Here is a 9,237-nt window from a genome sequence, read left to right as displayed (position 1 = left end):
GCGCGATACGGTCGAGGAGATCGCGTTATTTATCTGCCACTGGGTGTTAACGAAGATATAGCTGTCGTTTAAAACGGTTGTAAACGATTTCGTAACACTTTCAACGTAACAGGTATGCAGGTTGTCCCGTAGGTTTCCGTACAAATATTGCCAGTGTGCTTTACCAGCTACAAATAAGACCGAAGTGTCATATAAAAAGAGTTTATAAGTACTTTATTAGAAAGTTACAACGAAAATATGAAACGTGAAGGACATGATAATTCTTTTTCTCTTACAACTATAGAGGGTAAGCCCCACGTCTTGTTTCATCTGATTCACCCTTTGAAACCGTTTAAATTACATATAAAAATTTTCGCCTTCCACCATGGCTAGGTCATTTGTCTAAAAGAAATGCAAAAGAAATAGTTTACAATACGGTGGTATATGCTCGAAATTAATCGAGGGAATCAACATTGCACTTGACGAAATTAGACAAAATCTCGACGACATTCGCTCTACAATAAATTCAATATAATTATGTCGAATTAATCTTGTGTCAATAAAGGTGGGCGATATTTTGAAATGCGAACATTACACACTTTTGTTATAACTTTTTAATAGAACATTTATAGACTTTTTTATGTACACTACCGTGCACAGGTATTTCGACACCCTTTGGAATACCTTTTTAAAATTGGGCCAAACGACTTGAGCTTTTTTGAGAAGTTAGAAAGATGACGTGTACAAAAAATTTTGAAAAGATTGCAGTTTGTGGGAATCGCGAAGAAAATTGTAAAGGTCGCTGTTCTTCGCCCCTGAGCGCGGGCTTTACGCGCGCTGTAATTGGCCAGTGTTTTTCGTTAATAATTCAAAAACGAAGCTTCAAACTGTATTTTGGAAAAGGAAAAAGTTGTTCAGAGTCACCCCAGCAACCCCTCATTTCCGGGTGTTCGAGGAGTTACGGGACACCCTGTATATGGGACGTTTTTAAAATTTTACAAATTTTTGATTAATTTCTCGAAAACGAATGGCCATACAACGAAACCCTTCTAAAGTCCTTTTACTCGTCGACCCAAGATATCGAACGCACCTACTTAAAACTGACACAAAAGAGTTTTCAAAGTTCTCGCTATCTTCCTGTCATCTCTTCAATAATCTCCTCAAAGTTTTTCCTTACGCTCATTTTTCAATCACCTTGTAATTTTGATTTTGTTTACGATGGTTAGAGACTGTCGGGGCACGTTCAAATTTTATTCGATTCGTCGGAACGTGGCGGCATACGAATTGAAATTTAACGAACGCCAGTCCTTTGGGGAGCATTGAATAATATCCGAGCAAGAGAAGACAGCCGGTGGACCGCGCGTGTATTTAGGCTCAAGCCATGTGCACGTGTCCGCGCGCCGTGAGTATTTACGACTCGCGAATTTGCCTAAACGATTTTCGCATGCTCCGTTTAGAAATGGGCGTGCGAGGGGCTGGCGCGAGCGATCGAACCTTTATTAGTCTGGGCATTTAACGCTGTGGACGATTAACGCATAGGCTATTTATATCAGAGCGGTGAATATTGTAGGTTTTTCAAGAAATACCGGAGAGAAAAATCTTTCTTCACGTTGGTTTCGTGAAAAATCTTGTTTCCAGACATTTTTTCAACAGTTGAAATTGGCGGGTCGATACCATATACAGTAAATTCTCCGTAAGTGTCAGTCCGCAAGGAACCTAAACCTGACACTTGTAGAATCGGCCTACCGTTTGACTGACACTTGTAGAATCGGCCTACCGTTTGACTGACACTTGTAGAATCGGCCTACCGTTTGACTGACACTTGTAGAATCGGCCTACCGTTTGACTGACACTTGTAGAATCGGCCTACCGTTTGACTGACACTTGTAGAATCGGCCCTACATTTTTCTTTTCTTTTTTTTACGTGGCGGTAGGCCGACATTGAATTAATTATTCAATAAGTATTAATAAGTAAATTTTGTTCAAATTATATCGTGTTTGATCTCATTTTTGTCAGAAAAATCTCACCAACATGTTAAAAATAATTTCAGATGAAAAAAGGTAAAATTAAAGAAATTATATTTTTCTATTATGAATTATCGAGCCGTGAAATCTCGTAAAAGAAACCGAGTGCTATAGCGTTACACGCTTGACTGACAGCGAGCGAGATAACAGGCGCAGCGATGACGCAGCCTAGGCGTAGGACCATCTATACTGACACTTGTAGAATCCAAACTGACTGACGCTTGTAGAGAATTTACTGTATTAACTTTTGTTCTCTGCACGTGTATGGAATAGTAACGAAATTCATAATGCAATTGTTTGGAACACTTGGGATATTCGCGTGATGTTTTAATATAAGTATAATCTTGGAAAACCTGCGATAAGAACTGCAGAAAATATAAATTTAGTACTTCAACGTTGGTGTGCAAAATTCAAGATTGGTGACTTTTTATTAGAAAATGAGCCAAGAGGACGGCTAGACAGGGCCTAGGATGATAATGTTTTAAAAGAAATTATTGAAAATAATCGACGGTAAAGAATATGAAATTTTGCTGCACCCTCTCCTATTCACCCGACCTTTCCTCAACAGGCTACTATTTCTTCAAACACCTGAACAATTTGTTAGCAAATAAATTATCCCGAAATGAAAATACTGTAGTAGCAGCGTTCAAAGAATTTTTGGAACGATGAAACTAGCTAACCCTTGGGGAAAGTGCATTCCTTGGTGTGGAAATTATTGTGATTAAATACATTATTTTTTGAAGAAACACAGTGTATCTAAAGTTGTACTACACTGTAGTCTAAAGTTTGGATTGCTTTGGCAGTCTCATGTCAAGTTATGAATATTGTGAATTAACGTGTGATAATTGTGCTATGGTTTTGCAAATTTGTGTAGTAATTGTTTGATAAATGGTTCTTATTAGTAACGATTTATCAATAGATTGCATATTATCTATAGTATTTCGTCATTAACATACCTGAATAACATTTTCCGCTTGAATGTATTAGACATTTTTTTTAAATTACCATTGTACATTCTTCTAACGTTATATCTTTTTATTACATAAAACTTTATTTCAAATTTCAAAAATTGAACGCTAGATTTCTGCAGTTAGTGTGATTCATAGAAAAATTTTCATTCTCAAGGTAAAGAATATTCTTGATTCTATAGTAACTTATGAAGCAACTGAATACAGATTACGATTGTTGTATGCAAAGTATCGATACCTCTTCTTGTTACACTACGAACGATCGATAGAGTCTACTGATTAAATCAGAGTTATAAATTGAATATCAACTAGGATCAGGTACTGTAAATAAAATACTGTAAACGATGATGGTTGCTGACATCTGTACTTGTAAAAGGAGAAACGAAGCTTGTCATGCGGAACTATAAAGAATAAATTTTCAAAGTACAACGACTCGATACAAGCTGGTGCGAATTGCAGGTGTATTGCATTTACAAACGTATAATTGATCGACGGAAAATACCGCAGGCTTCAAGTGTATCCTCGTAAATTCCTCAACAGCGTTTCCTTATGTAAATTACGTCCACGGGAATGTGTCATATGAACTGAATGTGGCTAATCCTAACGATAGAGAAATTAATTACCTTTCATGCTAATTTACAGGACTCGTTATAAGTAGTTACAGACTCGTTAAAAATCGTCAATTTGATTAAAAATGAAACATTTCAATGAGAAATAAAATTTACTACTACGATTTTTATTTTAATATCATTAACTGTCTGAGCAAAAGCAACGTACAGTATTATACACTTTCTTTAATAAGTTTTCAACCGTTTCTTTTCCAAATCAAATATCCACCAAATTTCGTTCCGAAATTATAAATAAAAATAGTAGTACAGTCTTCCAGTATCAACCACCAGTTGAAATAATTCCATTACCAACCGAATGAAAAAAGAAAGAAAAGGAAAAGGAAGAATGATTTGCCAGACGATTTCGCAAATATCGCGTTCTCCGAGTGAGCAATTTGCCCATTCGCGAAACTATGTGTCACCACGTTGGTTTGTAGACAGAAATTCACTTACAAAGATTGATCGATCGATGGATCGGACTAGGAAACGTACGCGACGAGAATAGTTTGACCCAGACCTTAAGTGACTGGCGAGGTCAGCAGCCGACGTCGAGCGCCGCTTTTATATTTCACTCGGCGACGTCGTCGTTGTGGCCGCAGACGGCGCACACCGTATGCCTCTGTAATGCTCGTCTCTATGTAGCTTTCATTACCAGCGCGCTTATGTGCCGCGCGATACCGCCGCGCGCCGTGACGAATATAGCGGCCACTATGTTTGCACGCAAACCGCAGAAACACGCGTTTCTCTACTTTTATTCCTCGTTCATGCGACTCTTCGATTTTCTACAACGATAGCGTGGCATTAACCCTGGCTGCCCCCACGTGTATGCACATTCGTTAGAATTCTCTTAGAAACTGTCTTAGAAGATCCTTAGAGCTTCGACTCGTTTTGCTTCTGATTCGTTGCTAACCCCTTAATCTACGACTATGCATCTAAGCGTTAGCCATTTTACTGTTTTGATACTGTATCAAATAAGCAAAGCTAATTCTGTTACGGACTAATTACATTTAGTAATCCCCAGTCTTACAAATTAAAACGAAAGTTTTCGTCACATTAGGACCAGAATCTCTGTCACGAGACTGACTCGTTGTTACAGGTTCAAGGGTTAAGGAAGATGGACTTTTGGAAAATTAATAGTAGCAGTTTTAATCAAATATTTTTAGGCATGTGTTAACACTGAATTCCCTCTTAGTTAACCCTCTCTGCGACAGGGTGAATTTTCAAAATTTGGAAATTGTATAAAAGGCCACTTATATTAAACACTGTGATGTAGGTATTAGTACGTCGAAATGTATTAGAAGAAATCAATCTGCACAATTTCAGAAAAATAATAGGGTGCATTCTTGTAACATAGGACTGATTTCTTTCTTGAATCAATTTATTCACCATTTTTTTTTACATTCAATGCTACCTATAATTCAATTCCATCGGTTATAAATTTCAGCCAATTTTAGAACAAATAAACGTATGCTGCATTAATTAAAATTCACTGAAACTTCGTTATTCAATGGAGTAAAAGCATACTGAAGAAATGGCAGAGAATTAACTATTGGAGACTGGACATAAAAAAGGCTGTAAGTGTCAAAAGTGAGTTTCAAGAAAACAAGGTTTTATCTGCCAAAATGTTATTTATCAAGAAAATATATCGAAACTTATTTTTCCACATGTACCACACTACTTTCTATAATCCAACAGTATTTTTATTTTAACATTTTAAGGTCTTATTAATTAACAAACAGAAAAATTTTACATTATAAGGAAAGATGAAAGTGAATCGTGTCAAGTCTTCAATTGCTGTTACAGAATGGGTACAGGTATTCTTGCGACCCACCCATTTCGAGAATAGGCGAATCGCTCACTCGGAGGGCGCTATATTTGCGAAATCGTCTAGTAAATTGTTGCTTTACATCCTTTTTACATTGGTTCTTTCTTTGTTTTGTTGGCGATTAAAACAGCGGAGGTTAGAATTATTTCTGGTGATTGGTGTTGGAAGATTGTGCTCCTATTTTTAATTTGAGCAAGAAATTTGTCGGATATTTGGTTTCGGAAAGAAATGATTGAAAACGTTTTAAAGGTGGAATGATTCGATGGAAGAAATATTTCGAACCCCAATGAGCTGCAATGCTTACGAAACGTCGGAATATTTCTCCCATAAGGACTTGACTTACACCTGAAAGCCTCAACAGTAACAACTGTGTGATACCGGGCGGTGAAAGCCTCAAATATTTGGCACAGTGATAATATTTTTTTAAAATTTATTTATTTAAGGTCGCATCGGCTTATGTAAGTCGTTAGCGACCACATTTGCTATACATTAGTGTACAATACACGAGTCTTTACAGATTATATGTAGTTAGACTGAATTATTACAAAGTAATGAGCATTTCACCTTTGGAAGCAGGTAGTTTACAATTTTGTCAATAGATCGGTTTGGCCCAAAAAATTAATTATATTTTTTTCGTATTTATCGTCGTTTAGACTGGTTTTAATATCTGAGGGTAGTTGTAGTGTTTCTCGCAGCGATCTTGTGGTGGGGCTTTTTCATTATGTGTTTTATTGATAATTGTTCGTTACGGCTATTGCATAGTGGTGAATCCGTTTTTGATAAAGGTGTGGCCTATTCTTAGTCTTGTTAGTAGGACTTGATTTTTTCTGGACAGAGAAAGAGCTGGGTTTATGGTGTTGATGTTTTCTTTTACTTCATGGAGTTTCGTCTGTTTTCCATTAAGTCACTGTTGGTTCCATTTGTCATCAATTATTTTGGAAAGATGTTTCTGGGCGTCTTGTACTGGAATCGGTGATTCTTGTAAGTTGGTGCTTGTTTCTTTTGGGGGGAGTTGTGGTCAAATCATTTTCTGAATTTGATACGTTTAGTTTTACATTATTGTAGTTGAGACGTTCGTGTTGGAGGTTGTTTAGAAGGGGGTGATAATTGTACACCATTACTCTTTAGTGAAAATGCAACGTGCTGCGTCGTGGACCTTGATCAAGTCTTATGATCAGGAGTTCTGGCTCAGGTTGATGATTGTTCTCGCTGGTTCGAGGTGTATTAAAACTTCGTTGTTGGGTTAGATGTTTTTTCCTTGATGAGATGTCGTAGATGTTTTGATGAATTCTTGTTTTGATTAGATGTTTAGTTGAATTTGGATTGTTCGTTTCGTGACGATATGCACTCGTATTACAGTGATTCACGGTTTTCAGGTGTGTAGGTGTATATATAGACATTAGGTTGGTTCTGATTGGTGGTTGTGTTATGGAGGTGGAAAACGTGGTGTGTTCTACTATTGATCGACGAAAACTGTGACCTTTTGTGATCCCCGGTAACGAATGTTTTATGGTCCCGAGTGTTTTTGGGACCTATTGTCCGAGTGTCGCGCTGGTGAGTCCACGGGGGGTACATTGCGGTCTTCCGAACGTCGGCACCTCGGTCTGGCGGCCAAATGTGACTAAGTGGCTTATTACTATAATCCGCCTAGCCGAGACTTCGTTGCGTCCTAATCAGGTCGCAACACAACGAAAGGGTAAAAATGTCACGAATATATTGCTTATCGCGAATCTTACAATTGTCCATACACATGAATACTAAATACTACTTAAATCTGGTTATCCACGTGTGTGCACATTCGTTAGAATTGCCGTAGAAACTGATTGGGTCGCTGTGGAGAAGGTCCTTGGAGCTGTAAGCTGGTGATTGTCAGCTCTGTCCGCGACTAACATCGTTCTTTGAGCAATCCGCTCTTGGATCCTTGATTGATGGTGTTTCCTTTGGCCAATAAATGCTAATGAATGCTCGCGAGGGTTATTAATGCTCGCTGTGTGCGTATGTGTGTAACGGCGGGAGCTTCCATTCGAATCCTCAGCTCTTGACGCTTTGGCATCCTGAGCATTCTACGAAGTATTGTATTGGCTAACAAGTGATATTGTTGCGCGGCTGTTCGATTTTGTGTAAAATTGATTCCTGTAGATTCACGCGATTTTTATATTTAATTGAACAATGGTGAAATTGATCGTGTGCGAAACTTTTTTACTCGAATCAAGTATTATCGGCGTTAAAGAATATTGCATCAAAGAATTCTAAAGGTTATTTTATTAGGTATTGGACTTTGTTGGCAGCATAGTTCTGTGTCTTCTGTAATATTAATTCGCAAATACTAGATTGGTAATATGGATAGTAATGTTAACTTTATTATAACATTATTTTATAAGTATTCGATCAAAGGAGTCTTCGTACACCTCGTTGAAACTTATTCAATTTTGCACAATTTCGGTAATAAATAAATACTATTTGCGTTATTGTATTTAGAAGCATAACGTTTACTAATGGTACAAAGAAAAATTACGTTAATTTGTTAACAATTAAATCTAAGGGAAAAGAATAATGTAACAGAAATGAGTAGGTACGTATCCGTACAGTATTTAAGAATACAGCAAAATGTATTTCTTTACAAACAAGTAGAAAAGACGTTATTCAAGATATACTTGTATTTATTTCTTTAATTATTAACGAACGAATGTAAATTATTTTTCTTTTTGTTAATGGTAAAACATTTTCTAAATGAAATAGCGAAAACATTATTTATTTACTACATTCTCTGTTGCAATTAAACACCGCAGAATAAATTCTAACGAGGTCTACGGAGGCTTTTCTCACTTGAATATAGGTATGTTTCATTTTGGACAAGAATTCTTATTGATACCAATTCTGCAGCGATTTATTTATTTTCTTTATTCTTGATAACAGTTATCATATGTATTAGCCTTGAAATATGATAATTCTATTTAATAAACTCCTTGATTAATTCTTTATTTAACGCGAGAGGTTAAAATTAGCCAGTTCAGGTTCTTTGAATATCTCAGATAAGCGTTAGTGATTGACATTATTAACGACGTTATTAATACGTCACACTTTATGGCTTACTTACACTTGCCTTTCAACAATTTAAAAGTGGTTAGTTCGCTTGATAAAAAGAGTCGTTCAGTTTATGCAGCCATATATATAGTAACGTAAGTGCGAACATTAATACGATAATTGCTCTGATCATTGTATACGAAACGAGTTTTACAGTCACTCGAACGGAGGACAAAGAGAAATCGGGAGATTTATGGATATCTGAAATCGATGCAAATATTAGTTTAATATAGAAGACGCTCGAAATGTTTCAGGTCATTCCGGAGCAGCTCGTGTCTCTTTTACTCTATTTTTATACCGGGTGTCTCACATGTTTCCGTACAAACTCTTGCACCGTGTCCTACAGCTAAAAATAAAATGTAGGTTCGTTTATTAAGCAATTACAAACGTCATTTACCCATTCTTGCCCTAAGGAAACTTTATTAAAAGATTGAGGCTGTTGTGGTATCCTTTTATAATATTTTCTTGTAACTATGCCGGAAAAAGCTGCACATATAGAGTTAATATTGCATTTATTAAGAATCTCAGATAAATTTAATACAACATCGACCACGACGTCCTTCATATCAATTTGCAGGATAAAATTCAAATAAATTTCATATTCAAATAAAATTTGCAGGAAATCCTGTACAAGTCAAGTGCCTGGAACATAATGTTTCAATGATTTCTAGTCGCTTAATTTCAGATTCTTAATCGTGATAAAATATATCGAATGCAAAAAACTGCATTAAGAATAATTAGCGAAAAA

Source organism: Habropoda laboriosa, unplaced genomic scaffold (genome assembly GCF_001263275.1).
Source record: "Habropoda laboriosa isolate 0110345459 unplaced genomic scaffold, ASM126327v1 scaffold89, whole genome shotgun sequence".
Taxonomy (NCBI): domain Eukaryota; kingdom Metazoa; phylum Arthropoda; class Insecta; order Hymenoptera; family Apidae; genus Habropoda; species Habropoda laboriosa.
Note: the sequence above shows the minus strand (reverse complement) of the source record.